The sequence below is a fragment of the Euprymna scolopes genome, chromosome 18, assembly GCF_053919585.1.
Source record: "Euprymna scolopes isolate OS-2025 chromosome 18, ASM5391958v1, whole genome shotgun sequence".
Taxonomy (NCBI): Eukaryota; Metazoa; Mollusca; class Cephalopoda; order Sepiida; family Sepiolidae; genus Euprymna; species Euprymna scolopes.
The window spans coordinates 44,960,960-44,978,093 of NC_136499.1; the positions used below are offsets into that span (position 1 = coordinate 44,960,960).

A 17,134-nucleotide genomic window follows, 5' to 3' on the forward strand; every position below is an offset into this window, starting at 1 on the left:
TATGTCAAATCTTGAGTCTGTAGATTGGAAATTGACAGTAGTTTGGTAGGGAAATGTACACAGACAATATTTTTATAGATATATAGATCCATGGACATTTTTGGAATCAGATTTGGACCATGTAAAAACAGATGGAAACACCATTTCAAAATAAGTGCAAAAACTTTATTCAATAAAATTTTAGTCTTAGATTTCTTTTATGAACAAAAAAAATTTAAACCCTATATTAAGCCCACCGTATTGATGAATAAACCTTTTTCTTTAAGGGAAAAAGAAAATTATATTTTACACACCCACACAATATTGTGTACAACAAATTAGAAAATATGAATAGTAAAAACAATAGTCGTTCATTTAAGAAAAAAACCTAACTTGAGTAGGTCTGAAGGAAAAAATTTTTAAACTCATTTACAAAGAATGTTAAAAATTTTGCATCCAAATTTATCAAAATCTAAGATTACAAAATAAAATTAATAGAAAATTGACTATATTTACTCATTTTTTCGTTATAAACTCCACTGATTTGTGATAGTATCAATCAAGTACTTAATTATACTCTAATACAATGATCAAATAACTAAAAAAAAAAAAAAAAAAAAAAAAAAATAAAGGCTTTGAAGTTACATTAGTACTAAAATAGTTATTTTTCACTTCTATAATACAAAAGTGAAATAAACAAATCCAGTGGCAGGATTACATGTAGCATCATCCAATCATTGAAGACAAATTAGTGTAATGGTTGTACAATTGTGTATCTGATTATTCATGAGAAAATTTCTTTAACGCATCAATGTCAATCTGATCAATAAGTTGATCCAAATAAATAAGCACAACAAAGAATGGCAAAGAAAATACTTTGAAACAGCAGTTTGTATCAGATGCCACATAAAAAGATCTTGACAGAGAATTTCTATGCACTATAGCTTGAGGGGAGGGGTTTTGTAGAATAAAGTTGTTAGGCAAACAATTGAAACATCTTGTTGCAAAAGATCCAGAGTACTACTAATACAGATCAAATATACATTATACAATACAGATTTAAATCACAGTAAAAAGTTATAGTTCATTGCTGCCAATGCATAAAAAAAAAAAATAAAATAAAATCAGTTTGAAGGCAATTTTTACTAATATATATATATATATATATATATATATATATATATATATAAGTGAACGTGTCTGTCTGTCTGTGTGTCTGTGTACATTTCCCTACGCAATAACTGTCAATTTTTAGTCTATAGACTCCAAATTTGAAATACTGGGTACTGAGATTTGGGAAAAATCGATGTGACAGGTGTCAGCCAGAAATTTGGCTGTTAAGGGGTCAAATTTCAACGATTTGACCTTTAAGAATTCTACCAAACTCCAACAATTTTGGGTCTAGACACTTGAAATTTTAGATATAGGTTCCTTGAACCTGGATCTAACTTAAAGTGATTTGAGCCCGAAACTATAAATTTTAAGGGGTCATAATAGGGGTCAAATTTTAAAAAAAATTGACGTCTGCGGTCTATACCAAATTACTCAGACAATTTCTGGTCTAAACATTTGAAATTTTACATAAAGTGTATTCAGAGATAGGGCAAGCTTTTTAATCTGTTATATAAAAGTAATTTATAAAATAAACAGTAAGTTCTGTACAGTTCAATGTAGACTACAATGTACTTGGACTAAGTCACTGCGGGGAAACATGTAGAGGTTCTTTCGAATACACAGCGACGCGTCCCCAATTAGAAATAGCAACTAATCGATTAGATTGAAAAATGGGTGATTTTACCGGTTTCGATAACAATGGGAGTGTGAAACATCCATTGATCACCATTCAATCCCGAGCAACATCGGGTCTTCCTGCTAGTATATATATATATATTTTAAATTCTCTTAAAAAGGTTTTGTAACCAAAATAGACATATGCATGGTAAAATTTCCTATTTAGAAAGAAAAAAAAAAAAGCCAAAACCAGAGATGTGAGTGGCTAATGATGAAAGCCAAAATACTATCCTGTACCAATTCTCCAACCTAGGGAAAGTGCCTCGGTATTACCACTAGAAATAGAAACCTTTAACAAACTCCATTTAAATTTGTTATTTACAATTGCATTTATTTGCTGCAACTGACTCATAATCAAATCAATTACTTTCAGTTTTTTCTTAAACTGCAATCAGTTTCAACCAAATTATAAGAGAAAGTGCACATGGGGGAGAGGTTACAGGAAGAGTGATTCTTTGAAACAAAAGGCGTTTCATACAATCTCCATAAATTCAAAGTATGGCAAAAATTAACATTTCAGAATGATATCCGCTTCTAGGGTAAAAGAGGAAACAAAAAAATACCTGTAATAAAAACATCCTTCTTCCACCTTATCTACCTAGTTGATGACAATGTCAGGCCATGCTAGCTCAAGATCAGTAAATGTAAGCAGAGAGATACTGTGGATGAAACTGACTCAACCCAATACAAGACATCCATAGATTACAGAATCAATAGGTATTAACTCAAAATAAGACTTTAAAAAAGTCCCACTATAAAAACAAGTCCTGTATTAAGATCAGTTTAGAAAAATAAAAAGTTCCACAATGATCTAGGAAACCGATTTCATCTGGCCACACATACAACCAAATAATCATCTTGAAATTTATCCCTTATAGCTGGAACAAGACATGGAATATGCATCTTTTCGTCAGCTAGGATACTAGTCACAGAATAGATCCCTTAAAATGTTCCATTAACATTTCTAAGTTGTCCGCGAGAACATTGACATCCCATACACCAATTGCTACCAGTCTAAATATTTCAAACAAACCCTTTTCAATCATAATTAGGCACAACCGATCATAACCCCCTATCACCAGTGCAATACAAGTAACCCTCAATCATGGTGCTGGCTATCATCCAAGAACTTCAGATTCTCTCATCTGGACAGCATTTCGAATGAATGCCATACATACAGCATGAAACTGGGTTGTAAAACTTAACATTGACAAATGTGAAATCAGGTATACATTATAAAACTGATTGCAGATGATTAATAACCAGTAAAATGGTTACAAATCTTCAACATATTGCCTGCAGTATAAAGTAATGGCATAGATATTACATAATAAATTAGAACCATGTATAAAAAAATGAAACGAAATAGAGTATAAAAAAATTGTTTACATGTAAATTTAGAAAATTAAACAAATTATCTTTCATACAGAAATGGAAAAAAGAAAAATGTTAATCTTATTTTAAAAAGATTTATAATCATTATCTTTACGAGTGAAACGTTTAATATTTTTGAAAATACTGAAAAAGTTCAATGTGCATCCATTTACTCTTACTAGACATTTGCATGAATTTAAAAAAAAAAATTCAAAACAAATGGTTTTTATTAAATACTTTTATTAAAAGTTTTTTTTTTTTTTACAATTTTTTAAAGTCAATTTGGACACATAATGATATTCAAATTCCAGCATGATATACAAACATGCAAATTTATGTGATAAAGTGATCAAAGTCAGCAATCAAGAAATTAAATCGACATTGAGAAAAAAATTGATCTCAAACATTCAGGTCAGTGATAGAAAGCTAAAAAGAAATTAAAAACGAGGATAATTTTAACATCAGGAAGTTTTAATTTTTTAAAATCTCAGACAAAAAAAAAAAAAAAAAAAAAAAAAATCCAACTTTTACATTTGATTCATCAAATTTTTATATATATATATATATATATATATATATATATATGGCAAATGCACACACGCATTTTTTTTATGTCTTGAAAAGGCTTTTTTTCGCCGACGGTCCCACGGGGGAGGGATTACTATTGCTTAGAAGTGTTTATATACCCCCTAGATAATATCTAGGATTTGGGAACACACGTCGCCTCTAGATTTATTTATGTCGACTTTCATGAGATTTGCGCTATTTCACTGTCCCCTGTTTGTCCTGCTTTTTAGTATAAATACAGTGAAACTAAATTCAAATGGGCCGTGTTCTCGGTTTTCGTGCCGAAACGTCCAGAAAGCAATCAGCTTTTGATCAATATGGAGTTTCTCCTTATATCAGACAATTGCTATTCGATTTGGACAATGGGGGTGCTTTCCCAACCTTCCCACCATCATCTGGGGGAAGAGAAAACTAAAAATACTGCCACATCATCGTAACGATCCCGCGATGACCTCATTTAGCATCTTCCTGTCAATCAAACCTCTTTCACTCGCTTTATAAGCCTTAACTTAACACGCTAATCAATTACTCTCACTTGTGGTCGAGACGGTTAAGTAGTTGGCTTTTGTTTCCACCTCAAGGCTTCCGGGTTCAATCCCGCCTCCCGGGCAAAACTTTTTTTTTCTTTTACCCCTTTAAATACCCGGGCAACGTTTTTTTTAGTGGTGGGACGATTAATCGGAATCGTTAATCGTAAGAATCGTGTATTTTGGGAGGTATCGGAATCGGAATCGCATCGTTAAAAAATACCTTTATTTTACGATTCCTTCATTACGATTCTTTTAGTCTGATGTTGAAAAAAAGAAAAAAATTTCCTGATATTTCTAACCGCAAGAGAGAAATGTAGCATGTTATAAAAAGAAACCAAAGAAATTCATTATTAACAGGGCAATGCTTAGTGCCCCTCCCTTACAAGGTTCATTCATTCAGATCTATTGTAATCAAAACTAAAAAAAAAGAGTTAACTTGAAAAGAAGTATGCAGGGCTCTACATTGCGAGTAAAAATAAAAAAAACGCTTAGCTTTTTGGCGATTGTTTTTTTTTTACTGACAAATCTTTTTGAAATGCTTTTTCAACTTTTATTTTCTTAAAATAAAACGAGCAAAGTCAAATTATTTAAACAGTAAAAGGTTTAATAGAACAATATACTTTTTTTCTTTTTTTAAAAGAAGGCTTTTGAAAGAAATATCTCTAAAATGAAATTGATCACGTATTATTTCGCAAAGTTTTGACAGTAGTCGGCTTCTTTTGAAGTTTCAAAAAAAATCGACCCCATACCTATCTCTTCCAAACCTAAAGTTATTAAATAACCCCTTCGTTAATTTAAGGGTAATTAATTCAATTCAGTAAGTTTTTTTTTTTAATTTCATTGAAATAAAATCCATTATTTTTTTTTTTTTCTCCAGAAAGATAAAACCCTGAATTTGATTATATTAAAACCAGAATAATATAATCTTTTTTCTAGAATTTTAAATTGAAAATTAAAAGTGTTTTGCACAGTTTTTTGCCGAACGAAAAAGAAATTAATATATATATTTTTAAAAGGTTTTGTAATCAATTAATTTTTATGTCTAAATAATATTTACGATTAATTAAATAATTTTTATTTTTTTTTAATTTTTTTTATTACATTTTCACCCCAAACAAGGCACATTGCCACTCAGGTGTAAGGGGCTACTATCAGGGTCAGCAACTACGGGGGCACTATGTAGGGATTTGGGCAGCAAGATGTCTGTTCACGTTGCATTTGAACTTCTGCATGTCAGTACAGTTAGGGAAGCATGATCCTGGAATGGAATTCCAGAGTCTAGCGGTTCTGGGGAAGAAACTACTGGAGTAGAAGGATCTTTTGCATCAAGGGATCTTTACTGTGTGGGGGTGGGATTTAGCTGCCTGTCAGGTTTGTCGAGGGTGTCTGCGACGTGGGGGCACAAGTGTCTGCAGTTCGTCAGAGCACTCACCATTAAAATACTTGTAGAACAAGCAGAGGGATGCAACGTTTCGTCGATGGGACAGAGGCTGAAGCTTAGATGCCAGTTAAGGGCCTATCAGATTGGCGACTCTTTTTTTAACCTTGTCTAGGAGCGAGAGACTAGTAGTAGACGCACCAGCCCAGATGCGACAACAATACTCCATACATGGGCGAATGGTGGCCTTATAGAGATACAGGATACTTTCAGGTGTCAGTAGTTTTCTAGCACGGTAGAGAGAGCCTACCTTTTTAGCAGCGGCCCTGGCAATGTTTTCAATATAATTGTTCCAGCTCATGTTTCCTGTGAACGTTAGGCCAAGCAGTTTGAAAGATGTACTCTCAGACAGGGAGTCACTGGCCATTGATATTGGTGGCAGAGAAGGTTTCTTGTAGTTATTGAAGGAAACCAGTTTGGTTTTGGCAGCATTGAATGTGACCATCCATTTATGTCCCCATTCCACTACAGATTGGAGGTCATCCTCTAGTGTTTTTCCCATTTCTTTAGATATGTGTTCATTTGTTTTCCTGTCATGCCTTTTATAGAGTGTAGTGTCATCAGCATATATACCCATCTCAGAGGCAGTTTTGTCAGGGAGGTCATTAATAAATATCAGGAACAATAGAGGTCACAGAATAGACCCCTGAGGCACTCCCGCATTTATATCACACTGTTTAGATGTTCGACCGTCGTGGACAACCTGGATTTTTCTCTTATCTAAGAAGGATTCAATTATGCTAAGTATTCTATCAGTGATACTGTATGATTTAATTTTCCTGAGGAGACCCTTGTGCCATACCCTGTCGAAAGCCTTAGATATATCTAGAGCTACCGCTCTGCCCTCCTCCGCTTTATTCAGTGAATGGTATATACGTTCAGAGATTACAGTGAGAATGTCTGCTGTGGAACGGGCTTGTCTAAATCAATATTGTTGGTCAGTCAGATGTTTAGCGTCTGTAAGGTGCCGGACTAGAGCATGGTCAATTATGGTCTCAAATATTTTGGCGAAAAGTGGGAGGAGGCTAATAGGGCGATAATTTGATGGGTCAGTTCTTTCGCCAGAATTCTTGAATATTGGTACCACAGAAGCGGTTTTCCAACAGCCCGGAAAGCATGATTCATTAAGACATTTGTTGAAGAGTTTGGAGAGAACTGGAGCTACTTCGGCTGAGCACTTTTTTAATAGCACAGCTGGGATGAGATCAGGTCCGCATGCTTTGGAAGTGTCAAGATTTATTATGATAGCATGTACCTGAGCAGGGGTGATTTTTAGATCGTCTAGCGTGGCGTCTGTCCGCAAAGGAAAGTCAGGCAGGGGGTGGTTGGTAGGGTCCAGTGTGGAGTTCGAGGCAAACCGGCTGGCAAGCATATTAGCTTTATCAGTTGCTGAGCAAATAACCTCGTGATTTCATTTTAAAAAGTATTTATAAATAGAATTTTACTTAAGACTTATAGTTTAGCAATATTGAACCGCATCAACCATGTGTGAATTGAACACAGTCAACCAAAAAAAAAAAATTCAAAAGAAAATGCATATTTGCATTTCATTATGTAAACTTTTATACATTGGTTTCAAAACTTAAATTCTATAAGTTTTTTTTGTTAACTACCGGTTGGTACAATGTACCGCCCCATCCCTTTATATTTTTTTACTTTTTGTCTTTTTTAGCGGATTATTTTCAATTAATTATCCAAATAAGTGACTAGCTTTAAAACAAAATTTAATAGTAAATTATTTGTTTACAGATAAACTGAATTTTCTAATATGGTCCAAAGTCCAAAAAAAGTCTTGCATGGAAACTTTTTGAAGTTGATGAAGATGAGGAGTTGAAAGCAAAGTCTGTCAAATTAAAATATCGCGAGGAATAAAACCATCTAACATGACCACAACCAACATGTTAAAACATTTAACTATGAAGCATCCAAATAAATTGGAGGAGCAAAATAAAAAAGAAAAGGAACAAAAAATTACCAACTAGTCACTCAGAGCAGTTTTATTAGTGAGGGTCGAAATTGCAGTGTCTTTTTTTTTTTTTTTTTTGCCTACGTCACCATCTAGGTGTCACCAATTTTTTTTAACCCTCCTTAACTTCAAAGAGTAAATACAATATATACAACTAAAAAATAATTTTTAAAAATGCTGATTCTATTCATGAAAAATTCTTTTAACTAGAAATTAAAACTTAGGTAAAGATAGCTGACCGACAGCAACAGGAGCACTGGTTAACTACTGAACCACGTGGAAAGTTGTGGGGAGGAGAGGAAAAAAGGTAATAAATTATGATAACCGTCTTTGAAAGGCACTAAACTCCTAAAATTTACTTTTTTAAAATTTTAGGCGGTACTCCCCGGCGATTTTAAAGCACTCTCAAAAAAAAAAAAAAAAAAAAAAATTTAATTTTTAAGTTTAGGAAAGATATATTTATTATAACCGAATTCCTGTATGAAGATTGGATCTACTTTATTGGACGTTAATTTGTGAGATAAGTAATTTTTCAATGTTTGATGTTTTTAAAGTTTCAATTATCAATTAAATTTTTTTTAATTGCGTTTATTTTTCAATTTATTTAAAAAAAAAACAAAAAAAAAAAACAGGGTTTTAAATGTATTTTTCAAGGTAACAAACTTCGAAAGAAGTCTAATAATAAAAAAAAAATCACTTAATTTTTAATTTCGACAACCCTGAGAATTTAATTAAAAAATATTGAAATGTGACATTTTTTTATTTAACATTTCTATTAGTTCAATTAATTTTCTTTCAATAATTCATTTCACTCAACAAACTTCACCATTTTTTTTTTTTTTTTTTTTTTAATCTTTTTCTGTAATTTTGGTAATTATGTTTGCTCAATTTTATCTAGTATTTCATTTGTTTTTTATAGTGGTATCATTTTTATATGTGTTCCTTTGATACCCCCTATTTCAAAATTAGTTTGGCTAAACTTATTCTTCACGTTAGAAACAATGTGTAAAAGCAATGAAAAAGTAAGAAAAAATAATAGGTGTTAACTACTCCTTGTGAATTATGGAGGTCTGAAGAACTGCCGTCACAAATACAACTATCAATAGCCAAACAAAAAAATCGTTTTTGAAATTCCTTTAATTGTAACTTTTCGCTATACCTACCTTTTGGTATAAAACACAAACTTTCGATTAATGGTATTTCTCATATATGGTCGTTAACTTTGGAAAGGTTATTTTGTATCTACGGCGCCATGTCACGTGGTATATTGTTTTTTTTTTTTTTCATTACACACGTTCATTTATAAATTATTAAATTAAATATTTATCTTTTTTTATATCTAATTAGTATATATTTTCTTTCTCTTCCGCTATATTTTTTTTTTTTATTTAATTCATTAAATCTGTTAATTATGAAGACCAAAATATTGAATCGTGTGTATTCTCTAATTTTCTTGTTTTTGTTCTGTTATATAAATTCTATTTTATTTGTTTTTTCTCTGAAGGATAAATTCTATTTTCTTTGAGGTTTTTTTTTTTCTGTATTCCAATTAAGTAAAATAAATTTTTTCTAAAATAAATTTTGCTAATTTTTCCGTTTAGTTTACTATATAATAATTTTATTTAAACCAAAACACGACGGTGTAGACATAAAATATCTCTTCCAAAGTTAGGGAACATATTTGGGAACTACCGACCATAAGTATAAAACTACCTGGTATATTTCAAAACAATAATTCCCTAGGAATCGGAATCGTACTTGGTATCGGAATCGTTAATCAATATTTTCCTGGAATCGGAATCGTATAAAAATTAGGAATCGTCCCAACACTAGTTTTTTTATTACTTCACCTCACCCCCACCCCATATACACAGGTTCGATCCGACAGGTTTATTTATGCCTTTTTGTTCCCTTTTGGTTTTTCCGATTTTTTAACATCGTCTTTTTTATAATATTTAAGCAGGGTTATTACTTACCCCCCATACACACACCTACAAACATCCGGGCAACACCGGGTACCCCCTGCTAGTTTTTCTATAAATCTTAAAATTGGTGCACTACATTATGATTCAACTGTCAAATTAACACAAGTCCTTTGTACTGTTTGTTTTATCTACTATTTAGAGAACAAGATGGATTCTAATAAAGAAAAATGATATTTAACTCCTAAGACATATCAGGAGGGAACATATGAGCAACATTGGTGATAAGACTATTAAACTGAAGCTTTAATATCGGTTAATGCTGTGAACAGCAACTCTTATGATTGCAAGTGGTAGATTTTTCGTGCCACATCAGATCACCAATAATCAAGACAATGAGATGCAAATATCAATGATGATCTGACATGCAAACTATTCAGCTAACCAGCTAGAAACACCTACCAGAATGATGCAAAAACAACCAGCATACCTCAGGAACTATCATCTATATTAATTTTGGACTCCAAACAAAAATGATATAAAAATATTGAGACATCTATACAGAGGATCCATAAAAAAATGAGAAGGAAATTTTTAGTTTAAGCCAATATTACTTATACGTATTTGCATAAATTTTACCATGTTATTTCTTACATGTGCAGATTTTATTTTATCAATGAATTAAAACCAAAAGATGTTCAGAACCAATACTCCCAACTACATTGAACAAAACAAATGGCCCTCAAAAAGTTCAAAACAGGATTTTAACCATTTCATTATATTCAAGGGAGAACAGTCACTGATAAACTTTAAAAATCCTCCAGTGCTTATACAATATAGGGGGGGGGGGAACCCTGCATTTGAAGTAAAAAAAAAAAAAAAAAAAAAAAAAAAAAAAAAAAAAACTTTCATATACTTATGCATTAGGCAAAAAACCCAGAAATTTGAAAAATTATGGAATAGAAGCTTAAGGATAAAAATCTGTCATTCATTATTACTTGGTTTACGGGTATTTGGTTACACCAAGTACATCATTGTGCAGCTGCTCACAAAACTGATCAAATCTAACAGATTTTATATTTGAGTTTCAATTTTCTATTTCAATATGTGTAAATTCTAAATTTTTTGGTTTTCTGTATAATCTATGTATACAAAATATCTTCATAAAAATGACAATATTTTTTTTTTTTTTTTCAGAATTGATTACAGATAATTTTGAATCTGCATATTATGGAATATACATTACGGAATATGTTCTGGAAGTACAAGGAGATTTCAAACTTGGTAGAAAATAGATTTAAAGATTTGGGATTCGATCTTGAAATAAACAAGGCTGATAGCCATTAGTCGCGAGCTCTCGTGTAATGAATGAATGCGTGAATGTAGGATTGACATGAAATTCTTAAAGATAAACTAAAATGACCGAAAAATAGGCTGAAATGACTTAAAAAGTAAACGACTTAGAATAACTTTACTGAACTTAAGGATGAATTGAATGACCTTAAGAATGACTTGAATGCTTAAAAAATAACTGGAATCCTTCAAAAACAACTTGAATGATCTAGAGAATGACTTTAATGGCTTTGAGACTGACTGGTTGTAAAGTGGGTGATCATTTTACATTAAATTAATACAGAAAACCAAATTAATACATGAAATATCTCCAGAAAAAAAAACTCGAATAAACCTAGAACCCCATCTTCCAGCGTAGACCCCTACTACCAGGTCTCCTTCAACATCAGGGGTCTACGTTCCAACCTTCCAGAGGTTGAAACCCAATTACAGGAGACGAAAACGGACATATTCTTTCTAAGCGAAACTGGAATAGGGCCAACCACTTCCCTAGAGGAGTTCATAATTAAAGGATACTCGAACTTAACAGCTAAATCTGACCCCCAAGATCGCCATGGGCATGGAATATGTGCCGACATTAAAGATGGCTTCCCATGTGGCAGGGATATCTCTAGAGAAGATCCTAATTTACCCTATATGTGCTTCCGGGTTGCACTTGCTTACACCACTGCATTTATATTTGCCCTCTATCCACCTCATAACAGCGGAGTTACTATCTTTAAGAGTATATCTGAGAAAATAGACCACATCCTGTCTGCACATCCCTCGGCTAACATCCACATCTGTGGTGACTTCAACGTCCATAATGTGGAATGGCTGACTCATTCAAATAAGACAGATGATAAGGGAAGGTTTTGTCATGATTTTGCCATTGCTTATGACCTCATTCAGATTGTTCGCGAACGCACCCGTGTGCCCCCGATACTACTGGTCAATATGCAAGCCTCCTAGACCTTTTTCTCTCAACTTCCCCTGAGCTATGTTCATGTTCCGTTCATTCTCCTCTAAGATCCTCCAACCACTCCGTCGTATCAGTTAAGATAAAAATGAAATGTAATAAGTCCCCAGACGTACCCCTCCACCGTACTGTATACCGATACTCTGGCTGACTGGGATAGCTTCCGTACATTCATATCTGATTTACCTTTGCATTCCATGTTTAAAAAGGATGTGTCCTCTATAGTATAAGATCTGACCGAATACCATCTAAAAAATTCTAACAAAAACCTAACAGCCAGCCATGGTTCTCCCCAGAATGTGCTGCTGCTATCGCGCACAGAAATCACTTTTTCCATAACTACCAACGTAATAGATGCACCGAGACTAAAGCTGCTTTCAGGATTGCCAGCAACCACTGTAAAAGAGTAATAAAAAATGCAAGAGAGTTATATGCCCAGTCTGTTAAATCCAAAGTAGCTGATCAGCGGCTTGGTTCCCACCAGTTTTGGCAAATAACAAATAGGATCCTGAACAGAAGTGTGCGTTCTATCCCAACCATTATCAATGGACCAGGGGTCATCTCGTCAGCATCAGACAAGGCCAAACTATTTGCAAAGAACTTTGCAGCTAATTCTACCTATGCGAAGAAGGCCATCAACTCCCCATATTTCCTCCTATAACACAGAACATGCTAGGTAACATACAAATATCTGTGCATGAGGTCGCCAAGCTAATCAAGAACCTTTATTCCAGTAAAGCAACTGGCCCTGATGGCATCCCAATTATAGTGTTAAAAAAGCTTCAACCAGAACTTACTCCCATACTTACGAAACTGTTTAAGCGTTGTCTTAAGAAGTGCTTCCGACTCCCTGGAAAACCTCATCAGTATGCCCTGTATTTAAGAATTCAGGTGATAAGTCATCTCCCTCTCAGTACAGACCAATAAGTCTCCTGTGTGTCATAAGTTGCTGGAATCCATATTAAATAGAGAAGTAGTCAACCACCTCAGCAGAAATAACCTTAGTGACACACAATATGGTTTCCGTTCTGCAAGATCTACCGCAGATGTGCTAACGGTTATATCTCACAGAATTAGTGAATCTCTTGACAAAGGCTTCCTTTCTAGGGCAATTGCTCTTGACATATCAAAAGCCTTCGACAAGGTATGGCATAAGGGTCTACTTCACAAGATTTCCGGCTACGGTATAACAGGAAATGTTTTCTCAATAATTAAATCATTTCTCTCCAATAGGCTCATAAGAGTAGTGGTTGATGGACAAAAATCAGAGGCCTGCAGTATTAATGCTGGAGTCCCTCAAGGGTCAATCCTGGGCTCAACTCTCTTCCTGATCTACATCAATGATCTCCCTAAACACATACTTAAATCATTCGTTGACATCTATGCTGATGATACGACCATCTATGGCAACACATCAAAGGCTGTAAATGACAAAGTTCTGATTCTCTCTCTGATCTTGAGCGCGTGGTTCAGTGGGGGAAGACGTGGCTGGTTACCTTTAATGCATCTAAAACCAAACTCCTATCTTTACATCATCAACGCTCTCATCCCCATCTGGCATCAATTGAAATGGATGACTCGTCTAGGAGAAGCCCCATGTTTTGACAAGCTTCTGGGTTTGTCCTTTACTCCTGATCTGAAATGGAGCACGTACATCAAGTCTGTTGGCAAGGTCGCTGGAAAGATGGTGGGATCCTTCTACCGCTCCAGAAGATATCTCACTACTGATGCAATTCTCTATCTATATAAAAGCCAAGTACGTCCAAGGATGGAATACTGTTGCCATATCTGGGCAGGAGCTGCTAAAAACAGCCTATCCTGCCTTGACAGAGTACAAAATAGACTTCGTGGCTTAGTGGGGGATGCCCTTTTCTCTACCCTGCAACCTCTCTCCCACAGAAGAGACGTTGCGAGCCTATCCTTGTTTTATCGTTATTTCCATGGCAGTTGCTCGTCTGAACTCCAATCTCTGGTCCCCTCCTCGCCAATCTTTCATGAAAAACACCAGTCTAGCAAAATCCACAGTGAAAAATTTCCCCCACTCTTTATCTGTGCCTAAATCAAAGTGTAGATTCCATGACAAAGCTTCTTTCTTAGAACTGCACACCTGTGGAACTGTTCCGTCTGCCTGCTTCCCACCTGACTACAACCTGGATGTCTTCAAGTCCAACGTTAACAAATTCCTAATGAACTGCTCTCTTAAGTAAGCACTTCATTAAATCTCCACACTAATGTACTGTACTTGCAATAACCCTTATCCCCGAGTGGCTTCCAGGCCTTGATAAGTGGTGCCCACCGTATAAAAAAAAAAAGAAAAAAGAAAGTGATCCCCCACTTTATATCACAAAATTACAAACATAAGTACAGCATGTAGTAAGAACAGATACTACACTGATCTTGGTCAAAAGGCCAAGAAAAGGGTATTATTTGCTGCCCCACCAAGCAAATTAGGCACAAGGCCGATTTTTAATGTGAAGAGTGAAGGGGAAATGGGGACCAACTACCTAGGGAGTAGGGGAGCTGGATAGTGACAATTGGTATGAAGGGTTGCCCTTACATTGACCAAGGTCTTATATGTGAGGTTGCCTCACATATGGTCTCTGCTTGCAGTATCTGCCGGAAAGATACTACACTTTGATCTTGGCCAAAAGGCCAGGTAAAGCTTAAAAAGCTAAGAACAGCATCTATTAACAGACCTTTGATCTTAACCAAAAAGGTCAAGCACCAAAGTATTACGGACGGACCCACCGACGGAGTGACTTATAGAGTCACTTGCACGCAACTAAAAGTTTATAATACATAAGCTATATATATATATATATATATATATATATATATATATAACAAAACAGCCACGCGCATTTTTGCATGTCCAGCAAAGGCTTTTTTTCGCCAGAGTACTTAGAACTTTATATACTACCCTAGATTGTCATATCTACGATTTGCAAAGGGATGTCGTATCTAGATTTATTTTGATAGACTTTTATAAAATTCACGCTATTCCATCCTCCCGCACGTGTGTGTGTGTATATATATATATATATATATATATATATATATATATATATATATATAAGCAAAACTAATAGCAGCGAACGCCAGTCATCGGCCTGCTTGGCTGGGACCTCCGGAAAAGCAATCAGCTTTGATCAATGTGAGGAAAATCCTTTATATCAAACAATTGCTATTCATTTGGAGAACTCCCTCTTTTTGATGGGGGGACTGGTTTCCCCAACATTGTGGGGAAATGAAACGGCGGAAAGCTGAATTAGCCTCCAGCCAACGTTTGTTTCTGCAAGTCAACTTTTTGATTGACATCGCTAAATTTGAACGCGTTCCACTTCCTATGGTTTTGTAGTGTAGCGGTAAAAGTTCATGCTTTCTTTCACTTTTCCATCTTCGCTTCACGGGTTCGAACCTGCCCGCCTACTAACACCCCCTCCCCCAGGCAACACTCATCACGGGTTTGAGCCTGCCTGCCTACTAACACTTTTTTTGATGTGTGCTCAACACCCAAGCACCCCCGCAAGTATATTATAAAAAAGGTCAAATATCTTTATGTCCAGCTAAAACTTGAAAAATAGAAACTCAAAATCAGCATAACTCCAAATGTATAATATAAAAAAAATAATTGGAGGGGGGGGGATCAAATGGCCATTTATATCATTTAATGTTATGAAGACATACATAGCTTTAATGTTATGTAAAGGGAAGTAACTAATTTTTTTTTCATAGTTATTTGCCTGTATGTCCGGAGAAGGAGGAATGGGCTAGGTGAAGAGAGCAGGAGAAGGGGAGAAAGAGGGATAGAAATTATGTTACACTTCACTTTGGCAATGCTGGATAACTCTGCTAGTTGAGAATATAACAGTTACAATGCTAGAGTTTACTGAAATTCTGGAGATCACCAATGAATCCATCAAGTTGACATGCGTCATTGCAATGGAGAAAAGTATATATGAAATGCTTGTTAGGTTGGCAGTAAATGAGGACATCAGCTACATTTCATACAAGATGAGGAAAGGACAACTTTGTGAAAGGAGATACAAGTACTGAAGCATGCAAAGAAACAATGCAACCAGACATGCTGTGCTTCTTTAAGAAACTACTGTCAAGACAGGTCATTTGCAGCCTCAGCCAAAGACATGCAGACAAAGTTTCCAGTGACAACCATGGTTTTAGGTGTCCTCAGCAGTGAAGGTGATGTGATGCCACCCCATTTCTTCCAAAATTATCAGGCTGAACATGTTCTGAACGAGGTAATGAAAACCTGGATCAACTAGGTAGCTGCTGGTAAGCTATACGGGTGTAGCAGCAAGATTCAGTGCCCTGCTATACCAGCCAGAAGATCCAGGCAGAGCTGTCAGAACTTTGCTAACTACACTTTTACTCTACATCTGACCTCCCAACCTGCGACTCCGATTTTTTGTGGAATGCAATAGAATGAAACATCAAATCTAGTCGCAATGCCAAGGATGAGCTAAAGACAAAAGTCACCAAAGCCTTTGAGGAGCTCAAGTTGAGAAACAGTGACCAAAGTCTGCATCCACTTCTGAGGTAGTCTTGAAGTAGTCACCAAAGCAAAAAGTTGGTTCATCGAGTGAAATCAAAAAGCCACGAAAGGAACTGACATAAGGGGGGGGGGTGAAAAAAAAAAAAAAAAAAAAAAAAGCCCCAGAAGAATAAATAATACAATGCATTCAGTTTGTTCGCTTTAATAGTCACGTCTTTTGTTACACAAAATGCAATACCTGTGTGGTATATTTTAAGCTCGGATTTAGTGATTGTTCCTATTTTATAACTTTTCAATAGGAAATAAGATATTCGGACCCTTCTATTTGTTGCATCTTTGTTGAAAACCCTTAACCATTAAAGATGTTTCACAGATTTAAGCAAGTTCGTTTATATCTCACAAGATATATCCTACAAGTATTTAAAAAGAAATAAAACTTAGTCACAGATGACCCAAATAATTTTTAATGTTATTCTGTGACCGGAACACAATCCCAATCTTAAAATACAAAACCAGAAGCGACAAGATAAGCATTCACATAGAATAGAAATGATGTAGGGGCCCCTAAATTTGTAATAGCAAAATGAGGGGTGAAAAGTAGCAGATGGAAGAGAAACTACAAAAATGAAAGGGTGAAAAAAGACAAGAAATCGTAAATATATCCCGATTGAAATCTTGAAGCTCGAGGCTCACTTGACAACTGACCTCCCTGCCCGCAACTTTTGGATGGATTGCAGACACCT

The 17,134-nt window shown here is 35.0% G+C and overlaps 1 protein-coding gene and 1 long non-coding RNA gene across 4 annotated transcripts in view; one reads left to right on the forward strand and one right to left on the reverse strand.

The window, feature by feature from the left end:
• LOC145297608 (uncharacterized) overlaps positions 1-11,212 on the forward strand; it is a 33,455-nt gene extending 22,243 nt beyond the window's left edge. Inside the window, exon 2 of the long non-coding RNA XR_013870281.1 lies at positions 10,765-11,212. This is a non-coding gene — a long non-coding RNA (uncharacterized LOC145297608). The remainder of the gene's footprint in view (positions 1-10,764) is intronic.
• The window catches only part of LOC145297609 (ras-related protein Rap1), a 161,783-nt gene that overhangs the window by 118,598 nt on the left and 26,051 nt on the right, over positions 1-17,134 (reverse strand). The window lies entirely within an intron of this gene.